This window comes from Pezoporus wallicus, unplaced genomic scaffold (assembly GCF_028554395.1).
Source record: "Pezoporus wallicus isolate ANWC-B61680 ecotype Strahan unplaced genomic scaffold, APGP_CSIRO_Pwel_v1 contig_6382, whole genome shotgun sequence".
NCBI lineage: Eukaryota > Metazoa > Chordata > Aves > Psittaciformes > Psittacidae > Pezoporus > Pezoporus wallicus.
The window spans coordinates 1,572,665-1,594,008 of NW_026638015.1; the positions used below are offsets into that span (position 1 = coordinate 1,572,665).

The 21,344-nt window shown below is 43.0% G+C and overlaps 1 long non-coding RNA gene across 1 annotated transcript in view; it reads right to left on the bottom strand.

Annotated features, from left to right (window-relative positions):
- LOC130598855 (uncharacterized) overlaps nucleotides 1-6,495 on the bottom strand; it is a 42,994-nt gene extending 36,499 nt beyond the window's left edge. The window contains exon 1 of the long non-coding RNA XR_008972101.1: nucleotides 6,445-6,495. This is a non-coding gene — a long non-coding RNA (uncharacterized LOC130598855). The remainder of the gene's footprint in view (nucleotides 1-6,444) is intronic.
- Between the last annotated feature and the right edge of the window lie 14,849 nt (nucleotides 6,496-21,344).

Consider the following 21,344-nt stretch of genomic DNA (forward strand, 5'->3'; position numbering starts at 1 on the left):
CTGCACTTCTAGTCCAAGAACACTTCCCATACCCCTGAAGCTTCACTTTTCTTCGCTTTCTTTGCTGCACCACCCCACTCACCCCTGCTTTGACTCTGTATTTTCTACTTCCACATGTAAATTGGCAACCAAGAACTACTTGTTCAACCTTTTACACACCTTCTCTTTGACACGACAGAGTTTAAGGCTCAGGGTTAGGCATCTCTTTCTTGTTCTAGAGAACTTACTTCAGGCTTCCATTATATTCTTTAAAACACTGCCCGTTTTGAAAGTCAACAGTCAGGAGAACTTCAGAAAGTTAAATGGTTTCTTTAAATAAAACCACTTGTTCCACACTTTTCATTAAAGCTTTATACCAGAATCAGTCTGAACACAATGCAAGTCATCTCAGAGAATACAAGCACCTGGACAATTTTAGCCCCGCTTTTCAAGACCTAAGACTAGTAATCTTTTTCTTCTAAGAAAGCAAGGAATATTTTTACTATCCATACAGTTTCGATTAGGCATCCAAGGAAGGGAATAAATCACTCTTCAATCTCCGGAGCTGAAAAATAAAACCTCATCTGCATTAAACAGGAATAGCTTGCTTGTGGATGCTAGGCAGATTTCCCAATTTTTCAATTACTGAAATAGTATCGCATATTGGCTCATGTAGTGCAGCGTTATTTGCAACATTATATTTCAAATGCAAATGTCTCCAGCTGAAAAGTGGTTTCAGGTCTGAAATCATTTACCACTTTCCAGTCAACTATAACAAGCACGATTTTCAGTAAATCAATTGTCCATGCAAGTCCTAGGCCTGGGTTAATGAGTTTAGGACAGCTTCCAGTAGATGATACTAACATTCAGATACTCGCACCCGACACAATGCGTAGTTTTCCAGCAAAACTCTAGCCAATTCCATCAGCCACACTGACAACAAACCCAGAATGAGCACACGGCAGCTCTTCATTAATCTGATTTTTCCAGCAGGATCAGCCTCAGAGCTGCCATCACCAGCCCTGCTTCACTTCATCCCGTGGCTTAACTTGCTGTACAAGTAGGATGGCCATTATTTTTCCTACATGCCATGATTACATACGCTGCAATAAGTTACCAATAAGAAATTCAATTAGTATCACTCCTTGTGTTACAGCCATGGTATTTTAACAGGAGTCATGCCTGTTTTTCCAGAGAGAAAATGCTTTGCTGACTCACCTATTCATTGATACAGCAGCTTTATTGGGACAGTTAACATTGCATGCAGCATCTTTGCACACTTATACATGGCCTTTGCTTTTCCCTCCAGAGCACTGAACTATACAACTTTCAGAGGATGAAATGAGGGTGGTTTTATCCTTCGCTGGATATCTGCTTCTATAAGCCTGGGGTTACCATTAAGATATAGCAAGTGAATGGGTGCAATCTGTAAAGTCTATAACTTAAAACTAACTTTTTGGATTCATTTCATTGTCAACTGTTGGTGTTCTGTACATTTCTTCTATAAATATGAAAAATTTCCATGAATTCTCCAAAGATCATGCTAAACAACTGTGTAATCTGTCATCTAAAATGGTTATTGGCAGTAAAACACTGCCAGAGAAGTCTGATCTGCATAAAAATGCACTTACAAGAAGAAAAATCACAAGTGTGCAGCAACAACAACTACAATGAAATAGTGAAAGCTAGTATATTGTGGAATTAATCCCTAAAAGAAGTAAAGTGTCTAGAACCATGGAATGCCAAAACAGATTTAAGGCCATACTGGAGAACTCCAGCGTGAGACCAATGTTGTATGAACTGTGGTAAAGAGATATTCAGTGCTGAACAGGTGAGTTAGAGATGCAGTGAACTTTATGGATTAATCTCTATTACCATAATAATCAGTTATTGGATGTCAGTTCTTCTTAGTCTATTGCTTTAACTTCCTTATAATACTCTTATAAAGGGCGTGAGACTTAGTAAGGGATTTCAGCAAACATTTGAGGAGAAGCTGTGTGTAAAGTGATTTGAGATACTGGGTATGTTGGATAGTGCCACTTCAGCTGTGCCCAAATTGAGTTTGAGATAGCTGCTCTTCCTCACAGAACTGATCCTTTTCAGACTTTGTAGAATCCTCGCACTAAGACTAGGCTTGTCTCTGGAAAAGGAAGAGATGGATCTTGCCAGTAAAAAGCTGGCATATTCCTACATGTCCAGGAGCAAAGTACTCAAACTTCTCTACTTGCAGAACACATTACAGAGAGAAATTGCTCCCGCAGTCATCAAATCAATAATAAAACAATTGGAAGAAGTCAAATCAAGCATTCGCGTGGAGAGAAAAATACTCTTGGCATCATGCCCCGCTCCCCTGTAAATATGTGAGATTCATAAACAGCCCTTTCATCAACATGACATGATCCTTCCAAATGACAAGAAGAGACAGATAATGTGTCAATTGAGACTGCCAGAGAAAGAAGAGATTTTGATTAAGGATTAAAAAAAAACAAACCATTATTTCATCTGTTACTCTACAGCAGTGCTGATAATACTCTGATGCTCTTGCTGCCAAGATTTCCAGTGTGAAGTAATCAATAACTCCAAATCATGTTATTCAGAGATAGAGTACATTTTCAGTTCCTGGGCATTATTCTGTGTCCTAAGATATTTCAGGTGTTCTTCAACTCCGAAACTCTTTCTCCCTCCCAATTATACACTTTTCACTACATCTTCCGTTTAAAGTACAACCACCAGATTCTTTATCTCAGCACACTGCTCCCTCCCCTACACCTGCAGAATGGTTTGACATTGGAAGAGACCTCTCAGGATTATCTGGTCCAAGACCCTTGGACCAGCTGCTTGCCCAGAACTACATTCAGTCAGTTTAAGATCTCCAAAGACAGTTACTCCACAACCTGTTTGGGCAACCTGTGCCAATGCTCAGTCACCCCCACAGAAAATTGAGTCATGGTTGACCAAGTAATCCCACATGCCTTCCTTTGCCTTCCCTATTGATTCTCATCACTCTTGCCATGACACTGCCATGAGAACTTCAACACATTGCTAATATCAGATTCCCCACATGAAAGAAGTGGGTCTCTGAACTTCACAGAAACATTAAATCAGCAATGCTGCCCTGCAATGAGGCATTTTATCACCCAGGAAGCCACATCTTCAGTGAAAAACCTTCCCTGATATTCTGTATGTCCCACCTATAACCACCAAGAACAAATGTGTTTTCAGACACTAACAACCTACAGGTTTAAAAGAAGCTTAGAAATCTGTGAACACTTGTAGATAACACTGCTTCTGCCCCTGCTCAGTATTTATAGAAACTGCTTTGCACTTGTGTAGCTACTTTTGTCTTGATTATCTCAATGTGGTTCAGAAACAATTAGTTAAGCTTCACAGCACCTTGAAATGAAGGAAATGTTGAATCAACAGCTAGGGGAAAAAGACAGAGTCATGCTAGATCTAAATGTATAGATATCACAGCTTGATATTGCATTTATTTTAGTTTATGTTACACATGTATGTAACTGTCACCGACTTTAAAAGGGCCAGAAGACAATCTAGAGCTGTAAAAAAAATACTCATATTCAACCATATAAATACATACTTAGATGCCTAATTTTAAGCAATACATTGCTGGGTTAGAGAAGAGTCTCCATATACTTTGGAAACAACATAGGGAAAAAAAAAAACACCTTACATCTGGGGTATCTTTCACCAGTGTATCCCAAAGGGCTGCGCTGGATTAACAGATTGCACTGGAATGAGGATATCTGCAGTGCACAGTGACAAATCCTTCCCAGCCCACAGGAACTTTAGAAAATAGTCTAGATGAAGTGAAGGGAGAAGGCTGCACTCAACTGAAACTGCAGGGAAGTTCTAGGTCAGCAAAATGCAGTTCCTAGAGCTGAGTAAGCACTGGAGGAAAAAAGTCCACTAATATTCATTGGACTTTCAAAAAAACCAAACCTTACTTTAACTTGCAAAAATAAATCTAAATATGAAAGCTTAAACAGTCCCAAACTATATATTTGAATGTGATTATTCACACTTTATATTCTAAATGGGAAATGGCTGGTTAAGTAGCACAAATCACAATTACAATGCAGGAACTGTATTCCTTAGGCACTGTACTACTTAAGCACTGAATTAATACTGTAATTTGAATCATGAATATCCCCAACAAATCGTTCATAAAATATTCACACAGGGAAAATATTTTCCAAATAAATTTACAAACTCAGGCAATAAAATTATGTGATAATTTTCCAAGCATTTTGTGAACAGAAGGAGAATAATGTTCTGAATAAATTATCTATCTGAAATAGCCTCTTATTTTGTGATTACAGACTGGATTGGCCACAGTAACAGAAAGTACCAACATTTCATTATACAACTAATTTCAATGGAAACACGTGTGGATTATGAAATTGCTGTAACTTATAAGTCTATCTCATTTGACACAGTTGACTTTGACCCTCTACTAACACATTGGGATAGCCCTGTCCTAATAGTATTCTAGGGAGAAAAGAACTGTATGCCCTGCAAGGAAGGGACTGGTTTCTTCAGTTTTGAAAACCACTTGAACACTATTATCACTCTTGAAATAGATTTTCTTACAGGATAGTTGGGGTAAGACTCATTATTATGTTCAAGGCCAGGTTGGTGTGACATGGTCTAGGATGAGGCATCCCTACCCATGGCAGGGGGCTGGAACTGGATGATAGTAAGGTCTTTTCCACCCCTAATTATTCTACAATTCTATTGTGTGAAATCTAGGTGTAGGCCACCCTAAGAGAAATTGGTAGAAACAGAATCTGATACATACTTCATACCTAAGCAAACTAAGAAAATGCTTTGTTTTGCAAAGGTATTTATTGGTAGTGATGTTTTAATTTATAGAGAGCGTAACAAAAAATTTGGGGGTAATAGCAGTGAGTTTAAATAGAATGGCTCTCCTCTTCCATTTACATGATATTTTCTAAACATCTCCCTTCAAACCAATGCTGTGTATCTATTTACTAAGGATATCTAGTTTAGCATGCACTTAGCCAACAAACACAGATGCTAGAAAGAAACATTACTGGCAATTACAGTCTTTGGAACTCTTTGAACTGAAGTGTTGCTGCCCATCAGCTGAGACCTGTGCACTGCTTAGGTACAAAAAAATCCAATTCCAAATTTGTGTTAAATATCACCCATACTCTGGTTAAAAATAATAACAATGTTTTCTAGAATCAAGTCAAAAAGGAGCCCGAGTCTTACTGTATCAAACACACTTAGGGCTGCATCTGTCAAAATATCTTGTGAAAAGAGGCAGGATTAAAATCAGATCAAACTTACTGGGTTACTTATGTCGTTTTTAAAATATAATTGATGATTTTACTACTGGTGAAAACTAAAACTACATTTCATTCAGAAAGGAGTATTTTAATCTCTCTTGCACATCTGCATTCCTACCAACAGTTATTTTAACTCCAGGAGCTTTCTCACTTTGGGGCATTCTACGTTGCACTTCCCATGAATGAGTCTCATTTCAGATTCTAGTAATATATCTCAAGCCTAACCTGCAACATCTTGCATAATTCAAGTCTTGGTGTCTCATGCAGCTCTGCATTTTCATGTAAACAGCTTCTTTTATGCCTCCCACATAACAGAACCCTGAATTTGCAGGCAAAACTCAGTGCTGAATGTGGGTTTCTATGTCTTAAAACTTCTAATCCACAGGGCTACATTCTCATCCCACATTAAATAGCAACTTACAACTGAGATAAATCCGAATGTGTTCAGAAATCTAATTAGCAACATCCAAATGTAAATTTGTCAATTGGATCCATACAAACTAGCAAAATATAAGACAGTGAAAAACCATTGAGATTTAGAAGCTGAAGGGCTTTGAGCCAGATTTGCACTGTTTTCTGCTATAAAATCATTTCTGAATCTCTAAAATAAGATGACAGTGCATCTTCCTAAAAAGTGTAAGATTTGTAACTCCTTTTGACTAAGCCCAATAGAGAAAATTTTCTCCAAGACTGCCATATGAAAGAACAATTAAGTATATCAGAAATGGAAGATTGAAAGTCAAGAGAAAATAATAATAAAAATGAACATCCCTGTGTACACAGTCTCTCAAATTATATTTCTTCCAATTTAAATGTATTATGCACAAACATAACTAGATTTAATCATTACAATCCCACAGAACAATGATATGAAAGGAAATAACTCTAAGTTAAAGTAGCAGAAAAGATGCTCTTAAAGACAACTGGATAATAGAAGCAGCCATCATACACATACATCAAAACAAAGGACTTTAAAGAAAAGCAGAAGCTTCTTCCATCAAGTAGCTTGACATATAAAAGTCAAAATAAGTAAGATTGATAGGTGTATAAAATACTAGCAGGACAAAACATTATAGTTAATCAGCTACCTAAGCAGATCATTTACCAATTCATGAAACGCTGTGGCACTTACCCACTGGTTATACCAGGACCTTGCTGCAGAACCAAGCCAAGCCTGTTCCAAACCACACTAATACTAAAGAACAGCAACCTTCCCAACACCATTTATCTCCTGCTCTCAGGTGGCTGAGTGCACTAATAGGCTTTAATTGCCCTGATCAGTTTAACCTGGGGCTTCCCTACAAACCTGCTTATGGGCTCAAACGCCTCATTTAAGCTGAGATCAACACCATTAGTCTCTGGTTAAACTGACTGGTGGGTATATCTGTCTACAGTCATGTCGCAACTGTGCTTCTGCTTAGCCATGGACACTATCCTGACCTGTGGACTGACAAGTCTCATTTAATAAAAAGCTAGAAAAGAATGAGCCTTGAGCATCATCTCAGATACTATAACCTCAAGTAAACACATTTAAAAGATAAATGTGACAGAATGGAGTTAAAAATTACTGGCATATAGAATCACGGAATAGTTAGGGTTGGAAAGGACCTTAAGATCATCCAGTTCCAACCCCCCTGCCATGGGCAGGGACACCTCACACTAAACCATGGCACCCAAGGCTCTGACCAACCTGGCCTTGAACACTGCCAGGGATGGAGCATTCACAGCTTCCCTGGGCAATCCATTCCAGTGCCTCAGCACCCTCACAGTAAAGAACTTCCTCCTTATATCCAATCTAAACTTCCCCTGTTTAAGTTTGAACCCGTTACCCCTTGTCCTGTCACTACAGTCCCTAATGAAGAGTCCCTCCCCAGCATCCCTATAGGCCCCCTTCAGATACTGGAAGGCTGCTATGGGTCTTCACGCAGCCTTCTCTTCTCCAGGCTGAACAGCCCCACCTTCCTCAGCCTGTCTTCACACAGGAGGTGCTCCAGTCCCCTGATCATCCTCGTGGCCTCCTCTGGACTTGTTCCAACAGTTCCATGTCCTTATTCGTATGATTTTGGACAAGACAGTTGGAAAACCACAAGTGGGTTTTCCAGTAGAGGAGTTGGACATTTCCTGACAGGCAGGAGGAGCACTGTTCCTATGGCACTAACCAGGATACATATTTGTCAGCTAGGAATTCAAAAGCAGTTTTAAAAACTCTTACCTGGTATTGCTTTTTCTGCCTCTTCAAGCATGAAAACTCTGACCTGTGTGTGACTGAAATACATGGAGAGAAGAAAAGACTAAGGATGCTGGTTGTGGTAACAACCATCACAGTGATGCACATTTGTGTTTCAAAGCCTGAATCACCTCCTATATGATAATAGGCTGAGAAAGAGAGACCTCAGAGCAGCTTCCAGTGTCTGAAGGGGGGCTTTTAGGGAGCTTTTTTGGTCCTTTGGATCTTGCTGGGAAATATATGTGGGAATCAAGTCAGGAGCGATGGGTACGGGAGACATGAATTAAAATGAGGTAAAAGTAGAGCATGAAATGGACTGGAAGATTTTGGGTTAGAATGGGAAGATTCTGGGTTAGGACTGATAGGGGAAGAGCAGTGTGAAGGCAACAAGTGAAGGTATGGTCAATAACACCAGCAGGACCCGCAGTGTCAGGGCAGGAGCTGTGAGAGACAGTCACATAGCTGCTGTGGGGAGCCATGAGAGACAGAGATACTACTTGGAAAAGCATTTAAATCTGCCTAAATAATACAGCATTCATATTTTCATAACATTACATAATTTTTGATGATACTGGGTTAAAATTGGATGTCCTATGGCTAACATTACAGCAATTATGAACCAGAAACAAGTGCCAGAGGTAAGATGATATTTATCTCGAGATAGGTTTTGCCTTGCTACTGCAACACATGGTGGGAAAGCGAAGCTCTCAGCTACTCAGACACAGGAGGGTCAGATAGGAAAGCAAATTACTACACAGAAAAGTATTGTTTGTAAAGAACAGAAACCCGTGCGGGGACAAGTGGCATCCAGTAGATCATCAGGTTGGTGTGTACATGTTAAGAGGTGAAGAAGATGATGATTATTCTTAGATCTATCCTAAAAAATGGGATTTGGCTTTTTGCATAAGTGGAAGTCTTCTTCGCTTATTGATTGGCATGTCAAATAGTTGGTTAATTTTTAGTAATATCTTTTTAGGCAAATAGCTATTTATTTATATATAAGGCATTTATATATAGTGTTACTCCCTATAAGTAATGCTTTATACAATTCTATTGTTTAAAGTGACATCTTGAATATATGCATTAGTCCATATTCCTCCTATTATCATCATCACCGCATCCCCCCCTACAAACATAAGAAATGATTTTATGTTTTACCCACTAATGTCTTGTTAATACCCAGGAAGGCACATTTTCAGGTTATTAAAAAGGAAAAAACACTTCTCCAAAGCAATTTTTTTTCTATGCAGAATGGCTGTTTCATATTTACAGCTTTTCAAGAACTCATTTGAAGGAAAATTATTCTTATTATTGTCATTGTTTGTTTTACTGGAAATGCCTGTTGGGGATTGAGCCACAGTTTAGTCTAGATGCTCTATAATTACAGTAGTTTGACTAAATAATAAATGTAATATATGACAAATATAATGGAATTATGTCAGTACCTTTAAAATGTATGATTTTCCACATGCTTTCTCCAGGAATTTATAAATAAATATGAAGTCTAATATAATACTTTCCATCTGTAATTCATGGTCTCCTTGTGGATTAGAGCACTTGCTGGTCACATAGCTATAGTTGTCAGTGTTTCCAGATCCTAAGCATACAAGCAAAGCTTCCTTTATATAAGAATTCAGAAACAATAGTAAAAAATTGCAACTACTATCTAATAAGCAATATATTATGTCAAATTAAATGGTTTTATCTAATATTACCAAAGCTGAAATGAACTAAGAGTAAGAGAAATAGAATGTTTAGGATTTCTTTCAGTATAATCAAAGAAAACATAATAATTAAAAAAAAAGAGAAAGAGTATTCTTTCTGATACTGTCTTTACCATTTTCCTGAAAGAGATGTAAACCAGGTAAATTCAGGCAACATCTATTCTGCGAATTAATGCCAAATAAAAATGTTTTCTTTTCATAGCCATTGTCAGGTTTCTCACTCTAATGCCCATCACTTCATTTAAAAGGTCAGGTACTGATTACATATATAGAGTGACATTGTTCAATGAACTTCTGAATGTGTTTTGAGCTGTAACTATTTTCCTGGTAAAGGATGATACCAATTCCTCTGAAACTAGAATGCGATACAGAATAGTTTCTATGAATGACTGTATGTGTTGGAATTGGAGGGGAAAGAAGAAGATATGAAGATAGGCTGAGCAAGTTGTTCAGCCTGGAGAAGAGAAGGCTGCATGGAGACCTCTTAGCAGCCTTCCAGTATCTGAAGGGGGGCTATAGAGATGCTGGGGAGGGACTCTTCATTAGGGACTGCAGTGATAGGACAAGGAGTAACGGGTTCAAACTTAAACAGGGGAAGTTTAGGTTGGATATTGTCGTGGTTTAAACCCAGTCAGGTAACTTGTTCACTCACTCCCAGTGAGTGGTGCCGAGCTGACAACAATCAAGGTCCGTGTTCGTCTCCCCCCGCTCCCTGCACCGGGGCTCTCCCCTTCCCCGCTCCCGGAGGAACGGGGAGGAGGATCGAGAGAGTGCAACTCCTACGGGTTGAGACAAGAACAGTCCAGCAACAAATCACCACCGCTACTATCAGCTAAAACAATGATAAGGGAAAATAACAAGGGAAGAGAATACGATACCACCGGCCAAGAAAACGAGTTCCACCCGGAAGCTCCTGTCCTTCCGGGTAACTCCCAGTTACCCCCCACCCCGGGCATGACGTGCTGTGGTATGGAATACCTCCCCGGCTAGCCCGGGTCAGGCGCCCCGCCTCTGCTTCCTCACAGCCTCCCCTCTTCCCTGGCAGAGCATGAGCCTCACAGAGTCCTTGGTCAGGGTAAACATCACTTAGCAACAACCGACAACATCGGCTTCACCAACGCTGTTCTCAAAACTAGAAGTCAAAACACAGCACTGCACCAGTTAACACAAAGGAAAAAACATGATTGCTACTGCTGAACCCAGGACATTATCCACCCCTTATTCCATACCATTCACGTCGTGCTCAGATCCCACATTTTCAATACACCATCGCTCTCCCACATATATACATCCATATACATACAGACCAAGAGGAAAAAAAAATCATTTTCTTAGTGCATGGACCAATCCCTATAATGCTGCCGAGTCCATCCGGTCCATGATGTTCCAAGTTCATTCTCTGTTGGGATGATGGCTGGAGGGAAGTCAGGGCCAGTCGCTGGTGACCTGGAGACATCTAGTTGATGGGCTATAAAAGCATTACACAGCAGGCAACAGCATACAATTGAGTTCACTGGCTGTTTTCCCCTAAAATCAAATCCCCTTGAGGTATACATCGGACTTCCCCATCTTCCCGCATTACCCACCAAGTATATCCAGGTCCCTGAGCAAAAGCAATCCCACGAGTGGGTTTGCCTTTACCTGAAGCAGGAATAACCCAGACTGTCTTCCCCAGCAAATTCTTCATATGCACCACGGGAACTTTGTCCCCCTCTACAATATGTAAAAGTTCTGACTGGGCTGGGCCAGCCCTGTTGGCAGATCCTCTGGTGTTGACCAACCAGGTGGCCTTTGGTAAATGTGTATCCCAATGCTTGAAAGTTCCCCCACCCATCGCTCTCAGTGTAGTTTTTAACAGCCCATTGTACCGTTCGATTTTCCCAGAGGCTGGTGCATGGTAGGGGATGTGATATACCCACTCAATGCCATGCTCTTTGGCCCAAATATCTATAAGGTTATTCCGGAAATGAGTCCCATTGTCTGACTCAATTCTCTCTGGGGTGCCGTGTCGCCACAAAATCTGTTTCTCAAGGCCCAGGATGGTGTTCCGGGCAGTGGCATGGGGCACAGCGTATGTTTCCAGCCACCCGGTGGTTGCTTCCACCATGGTAAGCACATGGCGCTTGCCTTGGCGGGTTGGTGGCAGTGTGATATAGTCAATCTGCCAGGCCTCCCCATATTTATACTTCAACCATCGTCCTCCATACCAAAGAGGCTTTAACCGCTTGGCTTGTTTAATTGCAGCACATGTTTCACACTCATGAATAACCTGGGCAATAGTGTCCATTGTTAAGTCCACCCCTCGGTCACGGGCCCATCTATATGTTGCATCTCTGCCCTGATGGCCTGAAGTGTCATGGGCCCACCGGGCCAAAAATAATTCACCTTTATGTTGCCAATCTAAGTCCATCTGAGCCACTTCAATCTTAGCCGCTTTATCCACTTGTTGGTTGTTCTGGTGTTCCTCAGTGGCCCGACTCTTGGGTACATGGGCATCTACATGACGTACCTTCACCACCAGGTTCTGCACCCGGGCAGCAATATCTTTCCACAGTGCAGCAGCCCAGATGGGTTTACCTCTGCGTTGCCAGTTGCTCTGCTTCCATTGCTTCAACCACCCCCACAGGGCATTTGCCACCATCCATGAGTCAGTATAGAGATAAAGTACTGGCCACTTTTCTCGTTCAGCAATGTCCAGGGCCAGCTGGATGGCTTTCACCTCGGCAAATTGACTCGATTCACCCTCTCCTTCAGCAGTTTCTGCAACTTGTCGTCCAGGACTCCATACAGCTGCCTTCCATCTCCGATGCTTTCCCACAATACGGCAAGAGCCATCAGTAAACAAGGCATACTGCTTTTCACTTTCTGACAGTTTATTATATGGTGGGGCCTCTTCAGCACGCACCACCTCCTCCTCTGGTGACATTCCGAAATCTTTGCCCTCTGGCCAGTCCATGATGACTTCTAGAATGCCTGGACGACTGGGATTTCCTATTCGAGTTCGTTGTGTAATTAGTGCAGCCCATTTACTCCATGTAGCATCAGTTGCATGATGTGTAGAGGAGACCCTGCCTTTGAACATCCAGCCCAGCACGGGCAGCCGGGGTGCCAGGAGGAGCTGTGCTTCAGTGCCAATCACTTCCGAAGCAGCTCGAACCCCTTCATAGGCTGCCAGTATCTCTTTCTCAGTTGGGGTATAGCTGGCCTCAGATCCTTTGTATCCCCGACTCCAAAAGCCGAGGGGTCGACCTCGAGTCTCCCCTGGAGCTTTCTGCCAGAGGCTCCAGGTAGGACCGTTCTCCCCAGCTGCAGTGTACAGCACATTTTTTACATCTGGCCCGGTCCGGACAGGTCCAAGGGCTACTGCATGAACTATCTCGCGTTTAATTTGCTCAAAGGCTTGTTGCTGCTCAGGGCCCCATTTAAAATCATTCTTCTTCCGGGTCACATGATAGAGAGGGCTTACAATCGAACTGTAATTTGGGATGTGCATTCTCCAGAACCCCACTGCACCCAAGAAAGCTTGCGTTTCTTTCTTATTAGTTGGTGGAGACATTGCTGTTATCTTGTTGATCACATCTGTGGGGATCTGTCTACGTCCATCTTGCCATTTTATTCCCAAAAATTGAATCTCCTGTGCAGGTCCCTTGACCTTACTCCGTTTTATGGCAAAACCGGCTTTCAGCAGGATTTGGATTATTTTCCTCCCTTTCTCAAAGACTTCTTCCGCTGTATCGCCCCACACAATAATGTCATCAATGTATTGCAGGTGTTCTGGAGCTTGCCCCTGTTCCAGTGCAGTCTGGATCAGTCCATGGCAAATGGTAGGGCTGTGTTTCCACCCCTGGGGCAGTCGGTTCCAAGTGAACTGGACACCCCTCCAAGTAAAAGCAAACTGTGGCCTGCACTCTGCTGCCAAAGGAATGGAGAAAAATGCATTGGCAATATCAATCGTGGCATACCACTTGGCTGCTTTTGACTCTAGTTCATACTGAAGTTCTAGCATGTCCGGTACGGCAGCACTCAATGGTGGTGTGACTTCATTCAGGCCACGATAGTCTACTGTTAGTCTCCATTCTCCATTAGACTTTCGCACTGGCCATATGGGGCTATTGAAGGGTGAGCGGGTCCTGCTGATCACCCCCTGACTCTCCAGTCTACGGATCAGCTGATGGATGGGAATCAGGGAGTCTCGGTTGGTGCGATATTGCCGCCGGTGCACTGTTGTGGTCGCAATTGGCACTTGTTGTTCTTCAACTTTCAGCAACCCCACAGCAGAGGGATCTTCTGAGAGACCAGGCAAGGTGGACAGCTGCTCAATTTCCTCAGTCTCCAAAGCAGCAATACCAAAAGCCCACCGGTACCCTTTTGGGTCTTTGAAGTACCCTCTCTTGAGGTAGTCTATGCCGAGGATGCATGGAGCCTCTGGACCAGTCACAATAGGGTGCTTTTGCCACTCCCTCCCAGTCAGGCTGATTTCAGCCTCCAGCACAGTCAACTCTTGGGATCCTCCTGTTACTCCAGAAATATAGATGGGTTCCACCCCTTGACAGCTTGATGGCATCAGGGTACACTGTGCACCGGTATCTACTAGAGCCTTATACTTCTGTGGGACTGATGTGCCAGGCCATCTGATCCACACAGTCCAGTAAATCCGATTGTCCCCTACCTCCACCTGGCTGGAGGCAGGGCCCCTCTAATGGTCGTCACAGCATTGGACACTTAAGTCGTGTTGAAAGGGATTATTCTTCGTTATCACAGGAGCTGGAGTAAAATCAGCTCTTCCACTCCATCTGGGAAACTGCTCACCAGAGACTGAAGCCGTAGCTCTCATGGGACGATCAGTCTTGGCCCTTGCTCCCCTCTTCAGTTCACTCACCCGTTCCTCCAAAGCTGAAGTAGGTTTTCCATCCCACTTTGTCATGTCTTCTCCGTGATCCAGCAGGTAAAACCATAGGGTACCCCGTGGCGTATACCTTCTGTATCTCCTCTCTTGAACAATAGGACGTCTTTTGTTAATAGCTGAGACGCGTGTTGGTACACGTGAGGAGCTGGATAAATCAGATACATCGTCCCTCAATTTGTCGAGGTCCTGGGACAGTTTTTTCACAGCTGAGATGATGGAAGGAGTGAGATTGTCTTCGAACTCTCGGAGTTTATGAACCATTTCATCCACTGTTAGTGGTACTATGTCATTCCAGGTCACTGTTGCCAATGAATGGGCATATGATGACGGTGCATTCCGTGTAAGTTTTCGCCACATGGGTTGTGTACATTCAACTTCATCTGGATCTATAGGTGTATCCCCGTTATTCGGCTTGATGTGATAGATCATCTCTACGATGGCCGATTCCCTCAGAGACTGGATGCCTTTGTCTATAGTAGTCCACTTGGCCGAACGACTCGTAACATCGTCCTTGTACGGAAACCTTTCTTTCACAGCTGCCAAGAGCCTCCTCCAAAGGCTGAGGGACTTTTTCTCTCTTGCAATTGCTTTGTCAATTCCCCCTTCTCTAGCAAGTGATCCCAGCTGCTTGGCTTCTGTACCTTCTAGTTCGTGACCATCGGCCCCATTGTCCCAGCATCGGAGTAACCAGGTGATGATGTGCTCCCCTGGTTGACGGGTAAAATCTTTTCGCATATTCCGCAGCTCGGTTGAGGTCCGAGGTCGAGAAGTTACCTCTTCTTCTTCTTCTTCGTCATGTGAGGATGACTCCTGATCAGATTCTGGACCGGGTGGTGAATTCATTGGTTCTTCATCTCGCTTCACCCTTTTTGCCTCCTTTTTGCTTGTTCTCTTGCGTACAGGGGCAACTGATATTGGTACGAATTGGTCCTCTGGTTTGGCTGCAGTGATTATCACTGTGGTTTGAGTGGCGACTGTACTTGTTGCTGGGGGTGGTGTAGCTACCGTGCTTGGAGCTGGGGTAACCGCGCTGTCTGTTGCAGTTGAAGTTTGAGCAGCTGCTGTACTTGCCACTGGGGTAGCTGCGCAGTTCATTGCAGCCAAAGTTTGAGTAGCGACTGTCACTTTGCCCTCAAATCCGCCGACATTCTTTTCCTTTTGAAGGTGCTGGATAGTGTTGAACAAGGCCCTGTAAGCATAGGCCAAGCCCCAGCACGTTGCCGTGATTTGTCCATCTCTGGTATGGCCAGAATGACCACACACCTCATTTAAGTGTTTTACTAATTCTTCTGGATTTTGCAGTTGTTCGGTAGTGAAATTCCAAAATACTGGAGGGGCCCACTGACCTAGATACTTGCCCATACTATCCCACACACCCTGCCACTCATGGCTGTCCAGCCTCTGGGAAAATCTCTCGGTCCTCCTACATCGTCGTTTGACCCCAGACAAGACCCAAACCTGAATCTGCTTAACTCTTGAAATCAGTAGTGGGCAAAACACACTCTGTATGCGTGTTAGCATGGTGATTCCCATCACCATCAGCAAACAAGTCTCAAGAGCATTAAAAGGCCATTTAAAAAATTCAAAACTCTCAAATGTAAATGGTCTGGGGGGACGACTAGGAGGGTAAAAGGATGTCTCCTTCACAGGTTGAGCACCTGAGAAGGAGAAAAAAGATGTGTAATTGCTAAGCACCTCCATCATATACCTCCCAAAGTATAAAGGTGGTGACCACACTGGGAACATAAACCAGATCAGTTTCATGATCAATGATTCTATTGTATTACAAGTCATTACCATAAAGTACAATGGGATAAAAACCTTAGCCCAAGCCCCACACTTGAAAAACACTAATACAGCCAATACCGGATGGACGTAAGATATGGTATACTGAAACTGTGAGATCAAGAGGAAAAACCTTGAGAGCCAATAAATCAGCATTGTGACGAGTGACTATCAATCCAGTCAGATCTGTTCTTATCTCAACCCCTCGTGCCCCACGTTGGGCGCCAAAAAAGAACTGTCGTGGTTTAAACCCAGTCAGGTAACTTGTTCACTCACTCCCAGTGAGTGGTGCCGAGCTGACAACAATCAAGGTCCGTGTTCGTCTCCCCCCCCTCCCTGCACCGGGGCTCTCCCCTTCCCCGCTCCCGGAGGAACGGGGAGGAGGATCAAGAGAGTGCAACTCCTACGGGTTGAGACAAGAACAGTCCAGCAACAAATCACCACCGCTACTATCAGCTAAAACAATGATAAGGGAAAATAACAAGGGAAGAGAATACGATACCACCGGCCAAGAAAACGAGTTCCACCCGGAAGCTCCTGTCCTTCCGGGTAACTCCCAGTTACCCCCCACCCCGGGCATGACGTGCTGTGGTATGGAATACCTCCCCGGCTACCGGGTCAGGCGCCCCGCCTCTGCTTCCTCACAGCCTCCCCTCTTCCCTGGCAGAGCATGAGCCTCACAGAGTCCTTGGTCAGGGTAAACATCACTTAGCAACAACCGACAACATCGGCTTCACCAACGCTGTTCTCAAAACTAGAAGTCAAAACACAGCACTGCACCAGTTAACACAAAGGAAAAAACATGATTGCTACTGCTGAACCCAGGACAGATATAAGGAAGAAGTTCTTTCCTATTAGGGTGGTGAGGCACTGAAATGGTTTGCCCAGGGAAGTTGTGAATGCTCCATCCCTGGCAGTGTTCAAGTCCAGGTTGGACAGAGCCTTGGGTGAGATGGTTTAGTGTGAGGTGTCCCTGCCCATGGCAGGACAGTTGGAACTGGGCGATCTTAAGGTCCTTTCCAACCCAAACCATTCTATGATTCTGAGATTGTACTTGTTTTCACTTTGTTTTCCTTTTAAGCATTCAAAGCAGTGGAAAAGGCTGACTAAAAGTTATCACTTTTCTATAAAGAAAGACAAATATCTTTCATATAAAATAATGATGTGAAAGATGTTTGTAAAGCAATATTCCTTCTTAACACAGGAAGCCTGTGAGTCAGCAGGGAACAGAGCCCTTGAGCACCAAGCTAAAATTCTTTCAGATGTATCAACGCATGCATCAATATGCATCAATGGGAAAAATTCAAGGGAAAGATTACAGAGAAAGTGGAGTACAGTCTTAAATGAAAATACAATCTATATATGTTGAACTGATTTTAATTTTTGCTATAAAATCCGGATTGTTCTAGCTCTCTCTTTATTTAGTGCTCCATACCAGAGCAGCATACACAACATCTTAATCCCTTGGTCGGTTACATAGATTTAGAGTAGTGGGGCTTTTTTCCCCTAGTTCAGTTTATTGACAGGTTAGCATTTGATCTACAATATAGAACTTCTTTTTCATAGAAATAATCTGCATGTCAAAGCTAAGGCACAGAGCACTGCACTGCCTTTCCACAGATCAGTATTTCAGTCTCTCCCTTCAAGCAACGTCTTAACCCAAGTGGCAGCTGGTTAAGAAATAGTGGCTTTCAATAAGGTAACACTTTCCACAGAAACTAGTTGCCTGAAGGAAAAAGCTTTATCATTTAGTGAAGACATTAACTAACTTAAGCAACTGAATGGAAAGCAAAATTGCAAATGGTTCTGCTTATGTTCCCCTGATGCTGTTGCAGAGATGGCTTGGCCCACCTCTTGCTAGGGACAGGGCAGGGGGGCTCTGGTTGAGATGGATGCCTCTGCTTTGGGGAGTTCTGCATGTTCTCAAGGCTTGATCTGAACACAGTTGAAGGGGCCCTGCCAGCATGGGCAGTGAAGCAGGATGGGGCAGAGCCTCATGTGCCCCATGCATGTTCCTCATGACTGAATACAAACACCCTCATGGGGGACCTGCGGTTCAAGGTGATAGTATAGCTGTCCCATGTCTGCATAGTGCCTAGTGAAGAAGAGTTCAGACCATGAGGGGGAACCACCACTGAAATAAGCATGGCAATTATTTGTGCCTCCTCATAGAAGAGCCTCTTGTGTTCAAACAGCCTGTTACTGCAGGAAGAATAGTTCTCTTTTCCTGCTACAGTAGCAGAAAAAAAAGGAATGACACCAAAAATGTAGCTGCAAACTTGCTGGTGTGTGAGTGCAGGATTTTCCACTGACAAGTCATCTGTGCTGTTGCCTGCATGGAATATAGACCCCGTGGTCATGCCATAAACAATGCATTCCTCCATGATTCTCCTGGGTGCAGTGTCATGGGAGCAGTGTCGTGGGAATGATGTCCCTTGTTATCAATACTGGCTGTTCTTGTAACCCTTGTTTGGCTGCTTCTTCCAGTGCTTTCTCACACGCGCACGTTTCCATCCCTACAGCATTCCTGCCAATCTTCGTATTTCTGTTAAGAATCTCTCCACAAGGACTGGCCTGGCTGGATCGCTATGGATGCAGTTTAGGGGAAGCGCTAGTGTCCTAAAAGTGATGTTCTGCCACATGTGTGGGAGGCGTTGTGTATGTGAAGCTTTCCATATGCCAAAGAGGCTTTGTATATATGAAGGTTTCTATATGCCAAAGTGGATTTGCTCCAGGACCAGAAGAAGTCCCAGCTTCACCCCTCTAGGACAGCACCCCATAAAACCTGCAGGGTAGTCTCATAATATGCTTGGTGTTCTGTCCTGCTGTAGTAGCTTCCAGACTAAGGCTTCTTGAGAGATGCCCACTCCTGTCCCAGAGGAGATTGTGCAAACACATGGATATGGGTTTGGGACAATCCCAGATGTGATTTACAACACTATTGAAGTACTCCGCTGCCCAGCAAACATTTTTTCCACCAAGATGGAGTATCTGGAGATGATTTTGCTGCATTATCTGATGCTTCTTCTGGAGATAACCAAGGATGAGGGAGAGGATGCAGACATGGTTCTGTGTGTGTGTCTGACAGTGAGTGCTTGGAACCACAACTTGACCACTCAGTAGTATTTAATGAAGCTGTTCCTAGGCCAAGACACTCACTGGTAGTTCTGCTGCCCTGTCTGTAGCCTAATGCATGTCCCTAGAGCTTGAGAGAAATCCCCACATACACAAGGGAGAGGTTATACTTGTGCTATAGGGCAATAGGTGAAGACATGATCCTGCTGAGCAGGCTGGCTTCTACACTCAGGTTGAAATTGTGGTAGGGGATGTTTATTATCAGAGCAAGAAGATGCTAAACTCCTTAAGCTAGAAAGCATTTCTAGACATGGACAGGCTGCCTGGATGGTTAGGAACACAGGCTAGGTGGAATCAGTGACTGCCCTGGGCTGCTCACAGCATTATGGTATCTGTGGAGAGTTGCCTGGGGCAAGTGAATGGTCACATGCTCAGATTGAACCTCTGCTCAGTCTTTGACCAGCTTCTCCTCTGCCCTATGCAACAGGGATCAGACCACCCCCATGCAGACATGGACTCTGCTGGCAGCCTCTTGGCAGTGAAATGGATCTTATTATATTGAGATGAGAAGGGGAAACTGCAGGGTCTTATCATCCACTGGGTTTAGTTTTGCCTAACAGACATAACTTTAATTTCCCTTAAAAAGAAAAAATTTAATTTCCCTTAAAAAGAAAAACTTTAATTTCCCTTAAAAAGAAAAAATTTAATTTCCCTTAAAAAGAAAACCTCTTAATTCTTTTAGCAACACGCAGATGATCACAGCTTTATCAAATTCTCAGTCTTTGCCAACGGTATTTCAGAGCTCTTTTCCACAAAGCTCATCTACTGAAATCACCAACCCTCCTTCAAGCATAAGAACCTAAATCACATGAAACAGCCTTTTTATCACCCTATGGAACACCTTAATTCCACTTCAAATTCCTCACCACATCAAAAAGGCTAGGTCCTCACTGATCCACCAGCAGATTCTGGCTTTGCACTATTACTTATTCCACAATGCTTTGCGGGGCTCAGGAATCACAACTGTCAAATGTATTTATCTAGAACTGCATTTTTAACAACATTTCAAAAAGACTAATCCTTTTAAGATGTGTTGATGAGCGACACTTGACTGCTGAGAGTAACTAGAGGAGCGTAGCAGACACTGAACCCTTCTTGCAGTGTCTGAAGAACTTCTAAAACAGACTCAAAATCACTGTGTTCAGAGGTATTTGCATAGCCACTGTGGATAATGAAGCAATCTTCAGTGGTATTAAAGTTTCTCCACCACCAAGAAGTGACTGATTCTTCATCAAACAGTATGAATACAGACACGGCTTTGAGTGAATTCTTGCAAATTACATCTTTTTGGTGCCTCCTTTAATGAAAGAAAATAAATTAATAATTTGTCTTTGTTGTATAATTTTTACTCTGAGATTCAAATTCACTTCCCACTGCTCTTTTCTAGAAATGTATCTCCATGAGAGGAATTCCAAGGTTCCTAGTGTTACAGAGCAAGAACAGGAAAAGTATTTGTTTTTTTCAGACCTAAACATACACGTCTTAAATACCCAGGTTAGCCGTGTTTAACTCTCTGTCTATGTTACAAGAGGAAAATAGCAGCCTATTTTGTTCTCAGCTCCCTTACAGGCTTGTCTTGGTCCAGAGGAAGTCATTTTAAAAGTGTGATTGCAGGTAAAGGCTGTGAGATGAACTCTCCAGGAGCTCAGCCATTCTTGCAGATCTCTGTTCTCCTTATGAGATCAGAAGAGGAGAGTTCAGCTTTTTTTTGCCTGACAAATCTTCTTTAGCTCCTTGCCTGAAGAACTGAAGATGTGCATGAACTCCGGCAGCATTATCTAGTACCTCTTGTCGTGTCGTAGGCTTAATGTATCTGCTGGCTAAAAGTGCTTGTGGATAAAAGGTACCCTCAACTGTCCCCTGCCTACCCAACTGTACAAGGAAAACTGCAATGGGAAGGACCTGTCCTTTACCGGCAATGATTTTGTCTTGTCCATCTTTCCTGTGATTTAAGGGTATAACCTGGTTGTTAAATGTCATTATTGGAAGCTTGCATGTTAGGCTGCGGAAAGGCTCTTTATCTAAGACCTTTTCATGCTCAAGACTGTGAAGATCATAAACTGAATTTGTAAAGCATGCAGCTTATCTCTTCAGCCCACTAACTAAACCTATGGTGACGTTGTCATCCCTGTGGCTGAATGAAGGGGGCTAAGAAGTAAGAGCACACTGATCGTGTGTACGGCTGGAAGGGACTCTTGAAAAATAGAAATGGAAACTTTTTTTATTATGAAGCTTTTTATTTAATTGTTAAATAG